The sequence below is a fragment of the Periplaneta americana genome, chromosome 1 (assembly GCF_040183065.1).
Source record: "Periplaneta americana isolate PAMFEO1 chromosome 1, P.americana_PAMFEO1_priV1, whole genome shotgun sequence".
Classification (NCBI taxonomy): Eukaryota; Metazoa; Arthropoda; class Insecta; order Blattodea; family Blattidae; genus Periplaneta; species Periplaneta americana.
In genome coordinates, this window is record NC_091117.1 from 22,339,498 (window position 1) to 22,361,921 (window position 22,424).

At 35.8% G+C, this 22,424-nt stretch overlaps 1 long non-coding RNA gene across 1 annotated transcript in view; it reads right to left on the reverse strand.

The window, feature by feature from the left end:
* LOC138708959 (uncharacterized) overlaps positions 1-22,424 on the reverse strand; it is a 42,948-nt gene that overhangs the window by 16,746 nt on the left and 3,778 nt on the right. The window contains exon 2 of the long non-coding RNA XR_011334798.1: positions 15,249-15,325. This is a non-coding gene — a long non-coding RNA (uncharacterized lncRNA). The remainder of the gene's footprint in view (positions 1-15,248; positions 15,326-22,424) is intronic.

The window sequence follows — 22,424 nt, forward strand, 5'->3', positions numbered from 1 at the left end:
AAGAATTTGAGCCTCACTGGTACGGACAAGTGTAAATTTATCTGATAATGGAAATGAAGAATTTGAGTCTCACTGGTACGGACAAGTGTAAATTTATCTGATAACGGAAATGAATTTGAGCCTCACTGGAGCGGAGAAGTGTAAATTTATCTGATAATGGAAATGAATTTGAGCCTCACTGGTACGGACAAGTGTAAATTTGTCTGATAAATGGAAATGAAGAATTTGAGCCTCTCTGGTACGGACAAGTGTAAATTTATCTGATAATGGAAATGAAGAATTTGAGCCTCACGGGAGCGGAGAAGTGTAAATTTATCTGATAATGGAAATTTTTTTTGAGCCTCACTGGTACGGACAAGTGTAAATTTGTCTGATAAATGGAAATGAAGAATTTGAGCCTCACTGGTACGGACAAGTGTAAATTTATCTGATAATGGAAATGAAGAATTTGAGCCTCACTGGTACGGACAAATGTAAATTTATCTGATATGGAAATGAAGAATTTGAGCCTCACTGGTACGGACAAGTGTAAATTTATCTGATATGGAAATGAAGAATTTGAGCCTCACTGGTACGGACAAGTGTAAATTTGTCTGATATGGAAGTGAAGAATTTGAGCCTTACTGGTACGGACAAGTGTAAATTTATCTGATATGGAAATGAAGAATTTGAGCCTCGCTGGTACGGACAAGTGTAAATTTATTTGATTGGAAATGAAGAATTTGAGCCTCGCTGGTACGGACAAGTGTAAATTTATCTGATATGGAAATGAAGAATTTGAGCCTCACTGGTACGGACAAGTGTAAATTTATCTGATAATGGAAATGAAGAATTTGAGTCTCACTGGTACGGACAAGTGTAAATTTATCTGATAAAGGAAATGAATTTGAGCCTCACTGGAGCGGAGAAGTGTAAATTTATCCGATAATGGAAATGAAGAATTTTAGCCTCACTGGAGCGGAGAAGTGTAAATTTATCTGATAGTGGAAATGAAGAATTTGAGCCTCACTGGAGCGGAGAAGTGTAAATTTATCTGATAATGGAAATGAATTTGAGCCTCACTGGTACGGACAAGTGTAAATGTGTCTGATAAATGGAAATGAAGAATTTGAGCCTCTCTGGTACGGACAAGTGTAAATTTATCTGATAATGGAAATGAAGAATTTGAGCCTCACTGGAGCGGAGGAGTGTAAATTTATCTGATAATGGAAATGAATTTGAGCCTCACTGGTACGGACAAGTGTAAATTTATCTGATAATGGAAATGAATTTGAGCCTCACTGGTACGGACAAGTGTAAATTTGTCTGATAAATGGAAATGAAGAATTTGAGCCTCATTGGTACGGACAAGTGTAAATTTGTCTGATAAATGGAAATGAAGAATTTGAGCCTCACTGGTACGGACAAGTGTAAATTTATTTGATAATAAATGGAAATTAAGAATTGCCGGTAAATATAATGTTTAATATCTGAATATTGTTTCTTAAAGCAGAGGTAGTGAATATTTACCACACCAATTCCGAATTTAATACACTTTCTGGTTTCTGAGAAACAAATATTTCATTTTGTCCTTATTTATAGTGATCAAAGGTAGATGTGAAGTGCTTCAGAGACTTACGAATTATCTGGCACGAACTATGAACTGTTACGCCATAAGTCAAACGAGTGGTTTTTACTTAACACAGCTCTTACAATCACGCGCATAATGCTAGTGGCTCCCTCGCTATCAGGAAGTAAAGTGTACACGAGGTCGCTACCTATTCACTTTCTCCCAGGAACACGATGTTACGGGCGACAGGTTTCATTGTTCGAGACCCGGTCGCTCGCTCGCTCTCTTCCCCTCCATGAATCAGAACCTTCACCCGTTTTCACCGTTTTCACTGGCAAGGTGACTGCCAAGAAGCAGGAAGCATAGAGCACAGAGCGTGTTAAGTGGGCATGACCAACAAAACAAAACATCTCTTAAAATAATGCCCAAATCAAATTGTCACGGAGGTGATGCGTAACTTTTCATTGTACATGTTACTCTTTTCAAAACAATTTACTTTCTTTAACATGCTTTTATTTTTATTGAAATCCATCACCAACAGAAGCAAGCTTCCAATTATAGGTGGCTTACTTTGATATCTATACAAAATACATAATAAAAAAAAACTGTGACTTTTTTACTATTCCAATGTATAATAATTCACCTCACTGGTTTTTCTTCATTGAAATGACCTATGTGACGGGAAAAGAATGCTGAGGTTAACTTAAGTTTGATTTCTTAACACGTGTGTTCGACTGGAAGGACGTATTTATTGTTCTGTAACTTTTAAGCGGATTTGATCGTTAACAGGGCAAAAGTTGCATTTTTTATTTCCTCGTGTTAAAGAACTTTCTTTTCTGAACGTTTTAACATATAATTTCGGTATATTCCGCGAATATTTATATTCAATAAATGCTCTTATTCAAATCGTGGTACTATGAAGACTAGTGTAGGCTATATTTAACTTTGCTGTTATCCGAAACCTACATTTTCCAAGTTATTAGTACACTTCGTAGAAAAAATATTTGGCCTAGACTTACGAAATTTTCAGGTTAATTTACCAGATGTGTAGTAATGCTACCATACTAGATTTATTCAAATTAATTAAAATGATCCTGACCTTGTGTCAGTATATAGAAGAAAAATAATTCTTTCAATTACTAAAAAACTTAAATACTCCCCAAGACCATAACATTTACAGGAATCCTATTAATTCTAGGAAGAATGCTTTATACAACATATAAGTTCATGTGATTAAGATTTCTTTTGAAATCCGGAGTGTAGGAAAAGAGAAAATTGTACCAATGCATGTGAATGTACTGTAATTATTAACGAAAACTTACATCTGTTGTTATTATTGTTTTCAATAAGTAAAGCAATATATCACTAGTGCATATTTAAAGAGTAGAAAGAGGATATAATAAGTAAAAGAAAGATCATGTAGCTGTATTAGAACCTAAGCTATGACAAAATAAAATGTAGTTATATTTTCACAACTTTCGCATGTTTTAACGAATTCCCCTTAACAGCCCCCCCCCCCCTTTAAGTAAGTTGCAAGAACGTCAACTGTAACTTTTCTGATCTGTTAAACAGTTCTCAGACTAGCCTATATATTTGACTTTGAAGTTTTAAGAAGTTTGTCTATGCGGATGACGTGAATATGTTAGGAGAAAATACACAAACGATTAGGGAAAACACGGAAATTTTACTTTAAGCAAGTAGAGCGATCGGCTTGGAAGTAAATCCCGAAAAGACAAAGTATATGATTATGTCTCGTGACCAGAATATTGTACGAAATGGAAATATAAAAATTGGAGATTTATCCTTCGAAGAGGTAGAAAAATTCAAATATCTTGGAGCAACAGTAACAAATATAAATGACACTCGGGAGGAAATTAAACGCAGAATAAATATGGGAAATGCGTGTTATTATTCGGTTGAGAAGCTCTTATCATCCAGTCTGCTGTCCAAAAATCTGAAAGTTAGAATTTATAAAACAGTTATATTACCGGTTCTTCTGTATGGTTGTGAAACTTGGACTCTCACTCTGAGAGAGGAACATAGGTTCAGAGTGTTTGAGAATAAGGTGCTAAGGAAAATATTTGGGGCTAAGCGGGATGAAGTTACAGGAGAATGGAGAAAGTTACACAACACAGAACTGCACGCATTGTATTCTTCACCTGACATAATTAGGAACATTAAATCCAGACGTTTGAGATGGGCAGGGCATGTAGCACGTATGGGCGAATCCAGAAATGCATATAGAGTGTTAGTTGGGAGACCGGAGGGAAAAAGACCTTTAGGGAGGCCGAGACGTAGATGGGAGGATAATATTAAAATGGATTTGAGGGAGGTGGGGTATGATGATAGAGACTGGATTAATCTTGCACAGGATAGGGACCGCTGGCGGGCTTATGTGAGGGCGGCAATGAACCTTCGGGTTCCTTAAAAGCCATTTGTAAGTAAGTAAGTTTTAAGAAGTTAATATTTCATTACTAAGCTGTAAATAAGCTACTAGCTTCCGAAAGTAAAAAGTAAAGCTCGGATTCCTTGCTTTTGAAGGTCACCTAGGAAACAAATAGGCATCTAAGCGTGATCAAACAAGTTACAATATATCGTAGTCACGGAAATTGCATGTTTAATAAAAAGAAGTTAGGTTATTTACCTTGTTATTAGTATAAAGGTCAATTACCGGCATGCTGTACAGACATCTAGTGACAAAACTGATAATTACATGCTCCAAAACAGTCAGCCATTTTTCAGTACTAAATTGCAAGTTTTCTTAGATCTAAACTGAGAGGAAAAGTTCCGATTTAGGCGCTTGAGTCGGCCCATTGTGCTACCCGTGATGGAAAGATGTACACTCCCTTAGTCCCTCTCGTTCTACAGATTCTCTTGTGGACACTCCCCGAACTCCCCTATGCCTACAGAATCTCTCTACCTTTCCATGTAATTATCATCGTGGTCCTTCAGCTCCGGTTCCTCGAGGTACTTTGAGTCCAGAGGAAAGCCCACAGTACATAGCATTATCACTAGCAACTACAGTGCATGAGGATTAAGTTGGCGTGATTTCTACTGTCCTTGTCTGAGGTCCTTGTCTACCGATTGCCACCAGATGTGACGGGCAAGAGGTTTCCTTTTGTACAATTCTTGGAATTCCCTTTCTCCTCCCTTCTCCCTTCACACTTTTGCAAACCCAATTAGTGGATCTCTCAGTGGCGTCTCGGGGTTGTTTTAGTTCATTAGTTAGTAGTATTTTGTGAATAGTGAAGTGAGTTTGTGTCTTTTTTTTATTGGGTTATTTTACGACGCTGTATCAACAGCTCAGGTTATTTAGCAACTGAATGAAATGAAGGTGATAATACCGGTGAAATGAGTCCGGGGTCCACCACCGAAAGTTATCCAGCATTTGCTCGTTTTGGGTTGAGGGAAAACCTCGGAAAAAACCTCAACCAGGTAACTTTCCCGACCGGGATTCGAACCCGGTCACCTGATTTCGCGGCCAGACGCGCTGACCGTTACTCCACAGGTGTGGACGAGTTTGTATCTTGTTGTACCAATTTAATATAATATAATTCACAAATTAAAATGTTTTCGGAGATGCATGGTTTAACTGTTACCTTAAATATTGTAATGAATGTTGTGCTCCTGTATTTAATAATAATGGTAGGCAATATGGGAAAACGCGGGGAAACCTTGAAGTCGGACGGTATGAACATGGTTATTAAGGCATATAAATTCTTTACTGGAGAATATGAGGCACTGAAATGCGGAAAACAAACAATATCTGTGCCGTGGTGTTAACAGGATTAAAATAGAAAAAAAAAAACAAAACAAAAACAAAAACAAAAAAAAACAAAAGAAAGCGGAAGCGGAATTGGAAGCGTGCTGCGATCTCAGGAAAGAAACCCCCGAATAGGATTCTTAAAAAACGTGTGTAACAGGTTAAAAATGAGCGCACTTGCAAAAGTGACGGAAGAAAATTAGAGGAAGGCCTGTAAACACGTAGAAAAGGTTGAAAAATTTTATTGGGCGAAGGATGGACTTGTAGATGGAAATTTATTATTCGTTCGTAATCAATTTGGACGACACGGACATGGACGAACTTTCTGGCGGAGTGGAGTCAGAATTTGAAGAGGAAGAGAATGCCGCCACTGGTAACTCGTGGTCGTTTGAAGGAGTGTCGACCATCATAAATGAGGGTAGAGAGAGATGGTGAGCATTCTCTCTCTTTCTAAAAGGGACTAGACAAGTAAATCATCATGGACTGTAATGACCACATACCAGGGGTTCAATTTCAGTGTCGACCCGCAATGGACTCTGCATCGGTTGCAAACCGAAAATGGAGGAAATAAACAAAAAAGATAATGAAAGATAGGAAGTGTAAAGAAAATGGAGAGTTTTAGTGGAATAATAAGGGGAAAACGGAAGTGTCCAGAGAAAACCTTTTGCAAACTCTGTTTTGTTCATCACAAATTTCATCACGACCTGGCAGGGAATCGAACCTGGGTCACCTGCATTCGTTATATAACGATAGAATGATATTTATTTATTCGTTTCTTTTCTTACAACCCATCTTCCAAGGACTCTGGGAAGTATGCTCTTAAGAAGTGTATGTGAACCCTTCTATCATTTCGATAAACTAGAAATGAAACTTCACGTGTATAAAACAGTAGTTTATTTACCTTATCGAAGAGTTGAAACCCCTCGCTCTTTTTACCCAGGAACGCGTACAAGGATTTTTTTTATAAAATCAATGCACCACAAATAATAATACTAATGTCTATTTTATTACAAAATATTTACGGTAGAAATTTAGGCTTCTAATATCATACTTGAAAGTATATTAATATCTATTTTATTACAAAATAATTATGAAAAAACGTAAAATAATGATTTTACAGTTAGCTAAATGTGAAAGTCAAGAGAACTACTGTATAATTGTATGTATGTATTTATTTACACTGCAAGTGGGCAAGCACCCGGTGGCAGTGGTATACACAGTATAAACAATAAAGAATAAAATTACAATACACAATGCAATTATATAATACACAATACAATTATATACACAATACAATAATCAATTTAACACAATAATTACTATTAATAATAATACATAAAATAACCTAATTAATAAGTGAACCTAATTTCACAATACAACCTACAATATGTATAGGCCTTACATAAGTTTCACATTGGTACTGATAATAGTCTTTCATTTTACTCTCATCTCACTCACTGTAGTGGCACTATGACGCATTTCACTGACACTTTAGGACACATTTCACTGACACTATAGAACACATTTCATTTACTATCGGAACTATTCACTGCACTGTAAAAACCATAACTTCACTGGTAATATAAAACACAGCTAATATTTCCTGCACGAATTAATACGATTTGGCGATTTAGAATGAAGGCAAAACATGTAGGAGGTGTGTATATTTATGTTATAATTAATCATTTCGTCGTAACATGTCAACCAAAGACATTTAAGGGAAATACAGTGAGTTACACATCGCCTCAGAGACTGCTGGAAAGCAAATTTAGCATGGGATTTTATACATTTTCAATTAATAATGATTATGAGTTGGCTTTTCCATTAACAAATTATTTCTGCATATTTCTTGAAAACTTTCTCACTATTTCAACCTGCGCAACAAATAAACATTAAAATAACACATTGCTATATCGCATGTAACAACTATTTTATTAGGTTTTTTTTTCCGGGGTTTTCCCTCAACCCAATACGAACAAATGCTGCGTAACTTTCGGTGCTGGACCCCGAACTCATTTCACCGGCATTATCACCTTCATTTCATTCAGACGCTAAATAACCTAGATGTTGACACAGCGTCGTAAAATAACACACTAAAATAAAAAAAAACTATTTTATTAACATAAGCCATTTTTAACAATCCTGTTTAAACTCTTACCCATAGGTTAAGTTTATGTTCGCCAAAATCCTTCTTATGTTCAAGATCGAAGTGCCGTCTAATGTTATATTTTATATAAATCTCAACTAAACAGTTGAGGAATTGAATTTTGCCTTCATTCATAATAATAAAATAGTCTTATTCCCATGTTCGTTGGAAATTAAAACGAAACCTACCATTTATTCGCAATATTCCACCATTTTACACACTCCTGATTAGAACGCTGTGGTACCGAGTTCAACCTCTGCTTACTGTATCTACAGTAGTGGCAAAAAAAAAACGGATCGACTCTTGTAGCTGATTTCAGAGCCTTGTTCACACCAGAGCACGATAGACTGGCAACTAAGATTTTCGTGGTTCAAATCCTGCCTGGGAAGGAAATTTTTTTTGGTTCCTTATTCAAATTTATTACCAATACTTTTCGACTGCAGCGATATTTTACTACTTACGAGTAATTAAATTATTATTTCCAGAACATGAATTTTACCAGTAAGCGAAAAGTTGGGAATAAATTTGAATAAGGAACAAAAAAAAAAGTTTCCTTCCCAGGCAGGATTCGAACCACGAAAGTCTTAGTTACCAGTCTATCGTGCTCTGGAGTGAACAAGGCTCTGAAATCAGCTACAAGGGTACGTCCGATTTTTTTTGCCACTAGTGTACACGTAGACAGGTAGAATATTTCTGGAGATAGAAATGAAGGGGTGGTGTATACAGGGCCCGCGCGGGAACATTTTGCCCATCCCTATTCTAGTATTAAGTCCAGTTTTCCAGCGTAAAAAGCCTGATGCTGTAGCTCTAGCTATATGAATATCGATGTCCTGAACAAAAAAAAAATATCGTGTTATAATTTTAGTGGCAGTTAGGGGGCTTTGACATGAAAAATGACTACATCTCGTTCTTTTGTAATCATTTAAGAGTTTAGTTACCAACAAACTTTATTTCGAAGAGGATTTTTTTTTTTTCCGTTGTGTTATAAACCTGTTCCGTGTAACCATGATAGTATGTTCCTGTCTCATGGTGATCAAGCTTTCTAGTGAAAGTAAAAGTGAATATTTCAAGATTGCTTGCTCAGACATGCTGAATCATTAAACTCTTTTACGACCGGAAGCATTGCTAAGCTTCAAGTAAGTTTACGTGGAACAAGTTCTTGCGGTGGGTTTATCAGCCTGTCACAAAGCTTTCCGGGTTGGATTCCCGACCAGGCTGTGGTTTTTTAATTGAAAACTTTGTAGTGAATATAATGACGGACAGTTGGGTTTTTTTTGGAAAGTTAGGGTTGCCAGATTCTCAAATTGAAAATGAGGAACAAACCTGAAGACTACTGTGGACTAGGGCTAGAGAATAGAGTAAGTGGTTGCAGGCAGTGGAGTCCGATAGGAAAATGTATTATTTCCCTTAAATAAGATCGCAATAAAATTTATTACTTAAGGCAGTAATGTCAAAGCAAGCGCATTTTTCTCACCTTGACGTCGTGCGCGGACAGGAAGCGCTAAGTATGGAAAGAGGAAGGTTTGTGTATATGAATAAGCAACCTGTTGGATTAAGAAAACAGTGGTGCACAAACTTCAAACGAAACGTGAAATTTTATGTCGTTATTTTTATATGGCTTCTTTCTGTTTAATATTACCTATATTGTCTGTAAAACAAAAGTACTAACACTGATTTCTTAATATTGCACTTGTGTTTTAAATCTTAATAACATAATAGAGAGTTAACAAGGAATATTCACTTAAATTCCATAGTAGTATAATATTATACTGTATTAAGTGGATGAAACACATCTTTCATAAAGAAAGTGATATTCCAAAGAAAGAGATTGAGTATGACATGATAAGTTGGAATTTATATTGATGGTATCTTTAGCTTTACAAAAGTAATCAGTAAGCTAATCAAAACAATATTACAGTACAAAGCAAAGTTACCTAGGTACTGTATCTGTTTGAAGTGTAACTAATATTACATAACAAAACTCTTATCGCATTATGCTTTTAAGGTGATATTTGTGAGCAACTTCCTATCATCAGAATATTAAGTTATTTTCTCGAAATGTGCTGAAGCTATAGAGCTGACATTTTTACAACACATGGGCACGTATCTTTTGCTTATGATGTAACAGTAGTTGCGTTGTTAATTCATTTCCTTACAAAAAATTTCCATTCGAATATTTTCCAAATTTTCAATACACTATCTTCAGTATATACGGTATATTAGATTTACGAAAACATTCTGTAAGGATACTAAATAAATAGGCCTATACATGAAAATTTCACTTTTCTATACGAAAAGTTGAGAAAATATTTCTTTTGAATAAAAAAATCAAACTTGTGAAAATGAGCATTAAAATTAAAACTTACATTCTTATAATGCACTTATACTTCTCAGACAAATCTAAAAATTAACATGGATACAGTTTTAATAAGTTCTCTTCCCTTTATCTATTGAATCAGTGCTGGCCATCCTTGAATATAGCTGGACCAAGCGGCATATACCACCTCTTTCGTCTGTCTCTTTCCTTTCCGCTGTAAAGCGCTCAGGCTCTCCGGGCTCTAAAGCGCGCGCTTGCTCCTGTGGGCATCAATTTACATGCCTGACTTAAGGTACTTATCTGCCCTTAATGTTTAATTTTCCTTCAATCCTTTGATTTTTTATTTTTATTTTTATGTCATCTGAAATCTTGGACACTCTAGTTTTCAAAAATATATTAGTTTTGTCTCTATGATGTTTGCTTAATTAATTAGCTGAGTTTTTATTGACCGGAAACATCCTTTCTTTAAACCGGAAGTGCAATTCTGCATGCGTTAATCCATCGCATTCTGTCAATTTTATATATTTTTCGTGTAATAACAATTCGAATTTGGCGCTAGAGTTTACTGTATAATTTTTATGGTCATGAACTAGTGTGTTTGGTTTTACAATTTTTCATAGCCTCAGGATGTAGATTATTTTTCTCCATTTTCAGTTTTATAGAATTTTACAACACTAATGTTAACACAAAGTGCACTTAGAATTGAGATATTTTCATCATTCTTACATCAAAATGAACCCGATTACTGTAGCTAAGTGCCAAACTACAAACATTGTCCTACTGCTTAAGAAAGTTAATTTAAAACTCCAAGATCTTAAATTTTTATTTTTATGTTTGACATTTTCAAAAAAGAATTAACATTTTTCCTTATTTCAATAAAATTGAGAAAAAATGTTTTCACAGCATATTGTGTATCCTTTCAAAAATAAGACAGTAAAAGAAATTTTGTTCTAACATAGAAACTGTAGTCCAAGGACTAAAACAAACAAATTTCAGTTTTCGCTTTAAAAATTGTCACCCCTTCACCTCCCCCCCCAAATATTTGGGGCAGGGCATAGTTGCGCCCCACGGTCAGGTAAGATGCAGCAGATAAAAAAGGGTCCCTGTTTTGTGGACATAGTTGCGCCCCGTTCCCATCAGGTAGAGAAAGGGGCATGGCATAGTTGCGCTCCGATGAAATAGGTAGAGTAAAATATATTACGGGAACTTGAGCCTCGTAATCAACCAATATTATTGATTTCTTATTCGATTTAATATTTATTAAAATGAACACAATAAATTGGCAGTACTTTATTAACTGTTTTTCTACTGTTTATGCAGTGATTATCGATATCCTACCGTTAAAATGAACACCATGAAGTTGGCAGTACTTTATTAACTCACATAATATTATTCAAATGAGTGAGCCGTTGGAATATGGGACCTTAGCAGTCTTGACATTTTATTAGTGATTTTCACACCGTCTGTGCCATAGTGAATGTTAAGTTTAGTGAAAAGGGTAAAGAGTTAATAATTCACAATGGTTCTAAGTTTCAATTTTCGAAACCCTGTACCGTTAAGAAATCGATGTAGAAACAAAAAAATGCAGTTCATTTATTGTGTGTGATCAATAAAAAAGTGTTATTTTAAATAGCAAAATTGATCATATGCTAGGCCTACCTGATTTTAATGCAGCTATCACTGTAATATTTTTAAGTACTATATTTATTTTATGACAATCACTTTCGTGTGTACTATGCCCATCAGGGCGCAACTTGCCATGTCCATCCTGCTACCTGATTTCTTTGGGGCGCAAATATGCCATGTCCCTTCTACTACCTGTTTTCTTCGGGGCGCAATTATGCCATGCCTAGGTCTCCCAATTGACCGTGGGGCGAATCTATACCATACCGAATATTTGAGGGGTTTATTTTATATGAAAATATTTAATTTTGTGTCAAGTAATCAGGAAAATAAAGCTTTTAAAAACTGCATTAAAATTGCAAATTTTTCTCTAAAGAGAAGATAAGTAGCTACCTTAAACCAAACTTGTATTACTTAGGCCCGATTGTATAAACCATTTAATCTTAGATCAGAGGTTAAATTGATCCTTGTTTCAGCTGAACTTGGAATTTTGTGTTGTATAACGTCTAATTTGAGATTAATTTGTCTCAAACTAAAGTCAACTTTGACTGAAGAAATTTCTCCGATTAAGTTAGATGATCCAAGTTCAGTTATTTCTTTTCTGTTTGAAATATACGAGTGACAGATTGTGCAAATAAAATATCCATTATTAATAATATTAATAGATATGATAGGTACATTTATATATATTTCTTTCAATTTCTTGCCTTAATACACAATCTTATATTTTATAAGGCTCTATCGTGTTCAGCAGTATCAAATAACATAACCTATAATTAAATTATGTTTATAACAACCATTAATTATTAATGGATATGATAGGTACATTCATAAATGTTCAATTAACTGTATTACTAAACGAAAATTGTCGTTTTATAAAGCTTTATTATGTTTAGCAGTATCAAACACCATAACATGATAACAACTCAGAGAACAGTCAACCTTCTTCTTATTGTCCGCCATTATTTACATTGCACAAAAAAACAGTGTCTCCAACAGAGTGTACGGAAAGTCGCCAAAAAGTAGTTGTAAAGTCGCTAGATTTCTCATTATCAACAAAGAAAGATTAAATTTTGTCACTATGGGGTGCTAAAAAGGTCACTAAATCCATATTTAAGCAATATAAAAGTTAAAAGAATGTTGTTGCAAAAGAGTTAAAGTCGCTAGATTGGCAACACTAAACAAACCTGTCCGCGCATCACGTATTTCACCTGTTTATGCGATGTTGCCAAATCCTTTTCACGTGAACTTAGATTGCATTTGAACCAAGGTAATTTGATCGCAGAAAAGTTTTATACAATAGAAGAAGTGTCTGAACTCGGTTCACTTTTCGATCTTCGATCAAAGTTGATCTTTAGTCAGGGAGTTTTATACAATTGGGCCTTAATGGAATTGAATTTCTGGAGGGGAACTACCCAGCACTGAGATCTTTCAAGATCTATTTCGCTAACCCTCAAGCTAGGCACATTTCCAAACCCACAACAGCCCACCGACTCCCCTACATTACCAGAAATTACTATATTTATTCTACACTTCATGTCATTATACGAAAATCTGTGGTCTCTGCCTACCCGTCTCCTTCGCTGACAATGACTCTACTCAAGCGAAAGTAACAAACCCGTAGCCTACCTACAGGCCTGGTAAGGTAACAGTAAATCTGTTTCATCGAGCAACAAGTTTCGCTGCTTGCTGATAAAATACATTTTCTTCTTTCCTAATGAAGTGATTGCTACCAAAATTCTTCTATTAGAGCATTAATCTCCAAGCGCCTCGCTTTGTACAGTCACGAAGCTTGAGTTTTGAGGGTGCTGGAAACAATAGACTGTGCCGGTACTATTTCGCATTGTCTGTAATGAGGCGATATTAGCGATCCTAGTGGTGAGCAACTAGCTAATGTTTGCATATTAACTACGTATTGAGCTTCGTGACTGTATATACTAGACTGTGCCGAATTGTGTATCGTAGGGTTCAGTGCACCATACGGGCTATTCCATAAGAAATCGATCATTAAAAAACCTCGCATTCTTTTTATACTCTAATTTTTTCCCTATTTATACAAGGTGCTGAGGAGAGTGCATTTGCAAAAATATACTATTGAAAGTCAAACGGTTTTCGTACTGTTGAGCGACAAATTTAGCGTATTTTAGAAAAACAAGCCTCTTTCAGCGCTCAGAACTCTGGAACTATTTACTGCAGAACATTGAACGAGAGCTCATTTTGAAGCTGACATTTGGTAGGTTATGTTAAGAAGTAATCCTTATTTTTATTGTATACAGACAGACAGATAATCTGATTTTACTTACTTTTAGGCTTTTGCCAATTTGTAAAAATATAAAAAAATATTGTGAAATAACCTTGCATTATTAAGAGGGATTCGGCATTGTTTGCTTAGTGTCACGGCAATAAATTTCGGGGGTATTAAATACATTATATTCACACGCCTAGACTTGAAAGGCGCAACACAGCAAGCACTGGCCGAGAGATGAAGATAAGCGAACTTTGGGCGTCATTTTACTCCTGTGTTTATGAAAACCTATGATAAAGCTAGCCCAGCTATGCGCTACTAGACGAAACATCAAGTGTTTATGTCTCCTAGCCTTGCTTGCCTAGGCTAGCTTCCGCCTCACAGTCAGCTGGTTAGCTCACGCGCGTACTATTTATTTTCTTTATTTGATTTTTCAATACTTTCTTATCAACGGTGCACCAGTAAAAAATACATGTTTATTTGTACTTTCAATGCGGAATCTAACCATATATTTTTAAAATATTTTTTCTTGGGCAAAGGTGTCTTAATTAAGAAAAATCTAAATTTCTCCACTTCCATAAAAAGTAAGAAAACTGTTTACATGTCAATATAAACTTTAACTTTTCAGCATCAAAATAAACCATGATTTTGATCATTGGGTGAAAGGGTTTCGGAGCCACAACAGTTTAAAGTTGCTAATTTTATGAAAATACGATAAATTTAAATATTTTAGATTTAAATACTATGAAGTTCTGATGTCTCAAACTTTGCACAAAGCATTGTATCACAGTTGTCTACGGACAGAAAAATTTTCATTGTATTTAAAAATTGCAAGGTCAATTTTCTCTATATTTCGGTCGATTTGAGATGGAATAGCCCATATGCATCTACACTGTTGCGGGATGCTTGATGACTCAAGTAACCAAACGCAGGACTCTGGTGATAACAGAGGTTAGGTTACATGTTTAAAAGTCAACCACATAAAAACATTTCTTTTTAAGAATAACGACATTTCCTTGTTGTTTTCGCATAAGGCACAGTGTGAATGTTATATTGTCAAGGACAGTATTAATGTTGTATTCGTGTTGAGTGACAAAGGCGCCTGTCATTTGTTTGTTTGTTTCGTTGTGCTGGCAACTCGCTCGCTTTCCATTCTGTCACCCCACGAGTGCTTTACGAGAAGTCACGTAACAGAAATGCTGATTCAAGGAAACCCGGAGCGTCACTTTCCCTGCGGAGATGTTTTCACTTTCTCAGACTAGGATCGCGTCTGTTTACCCGATCACCTGGAGCCGGTAAAGCTAGCTCCTATGACGGCATTGCGGAAATGAACTCTGTTACGCGTGAAACTGGTTATCCTTGATTGCGGTTCTTTCTTCAGAGACCCCTTTCAACTACAGACACAGTTTAGAGAATAAAAATCGGTGTTTATGGAGCAACTGCGTATAAAAACGGCGGAAGGACCGGAAGTTATTATAAAAACTGTTTCTTAAATCCTATTTCTGCTACAAATATAACAGGATTGGTCGATGTAGAATTTCAGTCATGCATGAGAAGTTTCCAAAGTTCGTTCAATTAGAATCAAATTAGAATCAGTTTACTTACAACCTCTTCGCGAACATCGGGAAGATTTTTCCCTCGGCGTATCGGGCGAGAAGACAAATGAAGAACACAAGGGCGAGCTGTAAATAGAAGAAAGCTTACATTAATATTTTGATATGTAAAGTGAAAGATCTTATTGAATTTGTAACATAATACTGTAGTGACATGTAGAAAAAACAAATAAAATAATATTATGTACATCGGTAAAATTTGAGAACGTGGATTATGCAAGTTTTGTGATAGTTAGTGGGGTTTAAAAAGGGAGCATCAGCTACTATGGCTAATTGCGCCCTTATCTAAAATCTTTTACTAAACACAAATACAATATAATAACCAGAATACAGTACTTAAAAGAACTAAAAAGCATTGTCACTGTTAAAACTAGGCAAACAAATGCAGTTTCAACAAGGTGATGCATAAAGTTTTGTGATATAACAGTAAATATTACGATCACAGGAATATAATGTAAGATAAATTACAGTACATGGTTATTAATAAACTAACAGTATAACTTATGAAAATCAAAACCGAAAATTTAACAAAAGAATAAGAAAAGAAATACTAATCTTTTTCAATTTCACCATAAACATTAAATTGAAATTACTGTAACACTGAAAGTGATCATAAATTTAGTTCACTTATGTACAATTTTCAAAATTATAAGTGATTCATCTGAAAAGCTACCAAACTTATAACATCACATGTGATAAAATTGTTGTAATTGGAAACTTTGAGCCTAAATGGCGTAACGGGTAACCCTATTGTTGGTTGAAGAAGACGAGTTTTGAAAAAAATTATCGATTATTATTATTATTATTATTATTATTATTATTATTATTATTATTATTATTATTATATTTATTTATTTATTTATTTATTTATTTAGATTCCCGGTCGGGGCAAGTTATCTGGTTGAGGTTTTTTCCGGGGTTTTCCCTCAACCCAATATGAGCAAATGCTGGGTAAGTTTAGGTGTTGGACCCCGGACTCATTTCACCGGCATTATCACCTTCATCTCATTCAGACGCTAAATAACCTAAGCTGTTGATAAAGCGTCGTAAAATAACCTACTAAAATAAACATCTATTTATTTATTTATGATTTTTGTTGTTAACTTTAGAGGAAAACAATGTGACGCTGAAACTAGTGTTAAGATTACTGCCCAGCAACAGTTCTGATATAACTTTTATTATTTATATTATTATTATTTATATTATTATTATTATTATTATTATTATTATTAATTTAATTTAAACGGTAAATTGCCATAGCGCTCAACTTTAGGATCTCTTCTTTTTATTGTCGTCACAGATAACTGTGCAAGAATATTGTAAGTTCTGACTGTTTGCCATTCGCTAACGATTTAAAAATCTCCCCAACGTGACACTCACGCAATTGCAAAGTGGTCTGAAGACAATGGCATGAAAATCAATGTTTCATGACTAATACCATAACTTTTCCAAGAATTCTATTCACCGTAAATTCAACTATGACTTACTGTAAGAAGGTGGTGAAGCTAACATAACGTCATGTGTTAAACACTTTGGGATATTCTTTGACAATGTATCTCTCACACAAAATTGAGGGGCGATAAACTAGTCGCTAGTACATGCCATTTAGTCATCATGGAAAGGTGGAACGGTGCACAACGTGCTTTTGCAATTAAAAGCTTTTAGAAGAACGATAGTTTTGAGGCTACTAGGCGTGAATTGCGTCACTTTAATTTATGTCGCCATGATCCCGTCCCATCTGCTCATACGACTTACATTTTCATCCATACAAAATTCAGGTGGCACATCAATTAAAACATCGCGATATTCTCAACCGAAGGGAGTTTTGCGAGGAGATTTTAAATAGCATGGATGAAGATGAAGATTTTCACATTTTGTGGATGTCTGACGAAGCACATTTCCACCTCGGTGGTAGTCACTTAAAGGATATACTTTTCAAGAAATAAATGGCACACTATGTGTTTTGTAATCGCCCGTATGTCATTTTGAATATATATATATATATATATATATATATATATATATATATATATATGTATTCCGTAGTCAATAACCAACCGTTCATAATCGCTATTTCCTCTAACGAACTCTTTATAATGCAATTAGAATATCGATGGTGTTGAACAGCAACCTCATATGTCAAAAAGAATGAACAAAATGAGATTACACTTTGAATAATTTCAAGGGAAAAATTGTTCCGGGGCCGGGTGTCGATCCCGGGACCTCTGGTTGAACGTACCAGCGCTCTACCACTGAGCTACCCGGGAACTCCACCCGGCACCGTCTCAACTTTTCCCTTTATATCCACACAACTCGCGTGGGCTGACGAAACGCCAGAGACCCACAACGAGTGCACACAATCTCTGTGTGACTTGGAATTGTGGTTTTCTGTTAACGTACACAGTAACGTATATATTATGCAAATCTAGTCTTTCAGGTGAAGCTCCCTGTAAAGCAAATTTGAATAATTTCAAGGGAAAAATTGTTCCGGGGCCGGGTATCGAGATTACACTTTATTCCTATAAAAAAAAAAGTATTTCCGAATCTTCTGCAAACACATCTTATGTTCATACAGGGATACAAACTTTAAAAGAAGATATTTAAATACCCTCTTATGCGAGATATTTGTTCGTTATCAAGACATTAAAATGTTTTTTCGTTCTTCTGTAAAATTGAATTTTTTTACATACGACGTTGCTGTTCAACACCATCGATATGATGTCTCACATAAGAACAATTCTTATAAAAAAATAAATACCAGCCATCATCGGAGAAATCATACAGAATCTTAACACCGATAACATCACGAGAATTATATCACCTTAACATACAACAGGGGATGTAAACCTGGAGGAATAAGACAGGGAGCTAGATTAAGTCCGTTCCTCTTCAATCTTGCCATGGACCAAGTCACACAAGAAATCGCGTCACTTGATGTGGGATATACAATTGATAACAAATCATCAGTATGATATACTGGGCAGCTGTTGTTACAGAGATCTAAATTGACTTGATTTGAAGTTCTACCAAACGTGCCAACAATGTAACTTGAATACAGGGAGTCCGAGAATGAATAGTGAGTTTGATATGAAGTACGTATTATGTATAATGGATTGGGAGTGGTTTTATTTAATTCAGTAACTTAAACAGATTGCGTCCATGAGAATTTATTTTCTGTTATTTTTGTTGTCATAATAAAGCCAATGTCTTTAGAATTATCATTTTTCTCCTTAATTCAAGTACAGGTAATTCAATTCGCCTAGATTGGTTCACCAAGAGAGCATCCTTGAACCACTCCTGTATAAGGGGATCCTACCGACAGCACAGGAGGCCTTTGCCCAACATGGAACACCACGACTACAGAGGGTTGTTTCCGATCTCTGATAACGAATTTGAATGACGTCATGTGCGTCAGGAATCACACCGACAGCTGAATTGAGGCGAGAGGTGACAGACCAGTAGTGAGTGATTTCATAATCAGAGTGCACGGTGTATCACAGTAGCAATGCCCAAGAAAATCGAGCCTTTTTGGGAGGGGCACACAATAACTCTTTCCGATGCCAAGTACAGTTACGTGAAAATCATAGGAGCCTGCAAAAACCGTGGTTTCGTTACTTCCAAGAAAGGTACAGTAACTTGTGTATACCTTATAAGACTGGCAAAATTCGGATAGGATTAATTCCAGAGTGGAAAAAGCAAGTAAATCCATCACAAGTCGCCGCACCCCATGAGATGATACAAATTAATTCCATTCGAGCTTTACCAATCTTATTAAGTACACAGAAGATGCCTTTCTTTGAATTAACGAAACCTCGTTTATTGCAGGTTTCTTTTATTTTCACTTAACTGTACTTGGCATTGGAAAGAGTCGCAATGGACCCCTCCCAAATAAGGCTCGATTTTCTTGGGAATTTCTGCTGTGAGTCGCCGTGCACTCTGACTATGAGATCACGCACTACTGGTCTGTCACCTCGCGCCACAGTTCAGCTGTCGTGTGACTCCTGACGCACATAACGTCATTCAAATTCGTTATAAGAGATCGGAAACAACCCAGTATATCATTTATTCAACTCAAAAAGATTGCGTTCATGAATTTTTCATTTTCTGCCGTTGTTGAGACTCTGGAAATCCACACGTCACACAAGAACACATTCGAGATTCTTCTAAGATCAACTTTTACTGCGGCCTAATGCACAGCCAGATTTTTTGGTCCATTTTCTTTGCTGAAATCAATATGTTTTTTTGTTTTTTTTATTTAACGACGCTCGCAACTGCAGAGGTTATATCAGCGTCGCCGGATGTGCCGGAATTTTGTCCCGCAGGAGTTCTTTTACATGCCAGTAAATCTACTGACATGAGCCTGTCGCATTTAAGCACACTTAAATGCTATCGACCTGGCCCGGGATCGAACCCGCAACTTGGGCATAGCGCTATACCAACTTGCCAACCAGATCGACCTGAAATCAACATCAAACACATTGAGTATACGGACATGCTAGAGAACTGTTCCTCAAATGGAGCAAATAGAAGGTACTCGGTTTCAAATCATGTTAGAACACCGTCCCACTTTCCAAATCATGTGCGAGAAGAATAGAATAGTCGATCTTCAGGGCGGCAGATTTGTAGAAGTGCACCCATCCCGTGGCCCGCAAGAAGTCCTGATCTCACCACATTAGATTTCTTCCTCTGGAATTGTCAAAATAAGATTTACAGTGAAAACATTCTGAATCTTTTCGTCCTCAAGGAAAGAATCAGACAAGCAGCTGGAAGCTTTAGTCCAGACGTTCTTGCAGATTGTGTACTGAAATTTAATAGGTTCGTTCCAACAAGCGGTTCATGGATCAGTTCATGTACGGTTCCTGTACCATCTTATGCGCATGCGCTAGTTGAGCATCTGCTATGGGATTGAAACTGGACTGGACGCTGTTGGAACGCTTTCGCGGATCGTTTTGTACTAAACTCAGAGATGCTATAACTGTGATCATCTTTGCTAAGAACGGGATGCTTATTATTATTATTATTATTATTATTATTATTATTATTATTATTATTATTATTATTATCGTTTTGCAGCTAATTCTAATTGCAGAAAATAGAATTTCGATCATTTTCTATAAAAAGATGACAAATAATATGAAAGGCAAGAATTCCGCTAATTCAATGTCGTGTACTGGGGTACTCTCATCTAAAAAATAGTTCTTTTTTTTTAATTATTAATGTATGTACGTTATTTATTATACTTTTAATCAAAGCTGCATGTTGAAATTGTAATTAACTATTTCAATACCCAAATAATTTCCATTCTCTTTCTTTTTGGCGAAAATTTAAATTAAATCTCTAGTTTTATTATTCGTCTGAACTGTCACTTTTCATCTTAACCTCATTGATGTGAACAGTCGAGCATGTCTTTCTTCAGTATCAAGGAGACGTTGGTGAGCTTATGCGCATGCGCGTCTCACGTACTCTTCCGTACATGCTTCAATCCACGGACTATTTCTGACCGTTCCGAACCCGTGTCAAAAGCTTGTTGGAACGCCCGACTGCAGTACATGTTTCCGGTTCAGGACTGGTTCGGATTCTGTTGGAACGCTTTTTCTGTACTGCGCATGCTCACGATGGTTACGGACGGTTCCTGACTGTTGTTGGAACGAACCTAATATTGTTGTCGCGCTGTTAATGGAGCACGTATTGAAGCTTGATAGTGGTATTCGGAATCTTTTTGGCTTTCTGAATTAAATAAAAGCACATTTAATCTATTATACATAATACACACTTTACAGCAGGGGCGGGACACGTATTGTAAACAGAGAAGTTAGCATGAGTACCTACGTAACAGCAACTATACCGGGAGAAGCTAAGCTCTCTGATAGAAGCTGTTTTCCATCCCTGCTTTACAGCAACATCACATTCTAGTATATACAGTCACGAAGCTCAATACGTAGTAAATATGCATCCGTAGATAGTTGCTAATCACTAGGATCGCTAATATTACTGACAATGCGAAATAGTACCGGCACAGTCCATTGTTCCTAGCACCCTCACAACTCGAGCTTCGTGACTGTACACACTAGACTGTGGTAACATCACAGTCTACTATAGACAGTCGCGAAGCTTGAGGTGATTTTTTGCAAATCTCGTGATAAGGCGCTTCAAGCGGTTAGCAACTAGAAACAATAGACTGTCCACGGTCGACTTTGGACTGTGTCGTATTTCCATCGAGTGCTAACTCGTTGCGTATTTCATATTGATGCTTGTGAAATGTTCGTTATTGGTTATAATGAAAATGTTAGTGGCTAAAATACAATAATTGGAATAATAATATTTTACTAGAGACGTAGAAAAATTAAGTTTGTTTTAATGAAATTTATTGATCACGTTTTATTTTCAATTCTGGTGGGATTATTATTGCTTAGGCCTACTTTTTTTTTATCAAAGGATATGTTTTTAATTATAGCTGTTAATTTTGTTGTTATTTTTATTTCTTACTTTACTAGAGACGAAGAAAAAGTCTGTTACAATAAAATTTATTGATCACGTTTTATTTCCAATTCTGGTGTGATTATTATTGCTTAACCTCATCCCATTTTGTTAACTACGTAAGCCTACACTACAAGTACCGGTGCACGTAAGTTATTCCATTAATTCATATTTCCATTATTATTGTTGTAAAGGAAAATCCAAATTAATATTTATTGGTTTCATAGTTAATTATCGCTATAATCTTGAATGATTGAAGCGATTATAGTAAATTTCAGTTCGTTTTGCACAAACAAAAATAATATTAACCTATTTCTTGCAGGTATCTTCGAGTTTATGGTGGAATTTAATATACTTCATTAAAATAATAAATTAACTTTATGCATTTAATATTTCAATAATGGAAGGAAGGTGTTAATTTTTCCAAAAGAACAGAACGAAAGTGTAACATATTTTCTCGTCTGCTAGGAGAGAGATCTGCGATGATGAGGCGATAGTAGCGATCCTAGTGGTGGGCAACTACACATGTTTGCATTTTTACTACATATTGAGCTTCGCGACTGTATATAGTAGACTGTGGTAACATCATGAAACTCTATCATGTAATGTCGAAGACCGTGCATGTCTGTAGTTAAAACTAAATACATAGTATGACTTGGACCCAAAATATGGTATATAATCCATTTAATTA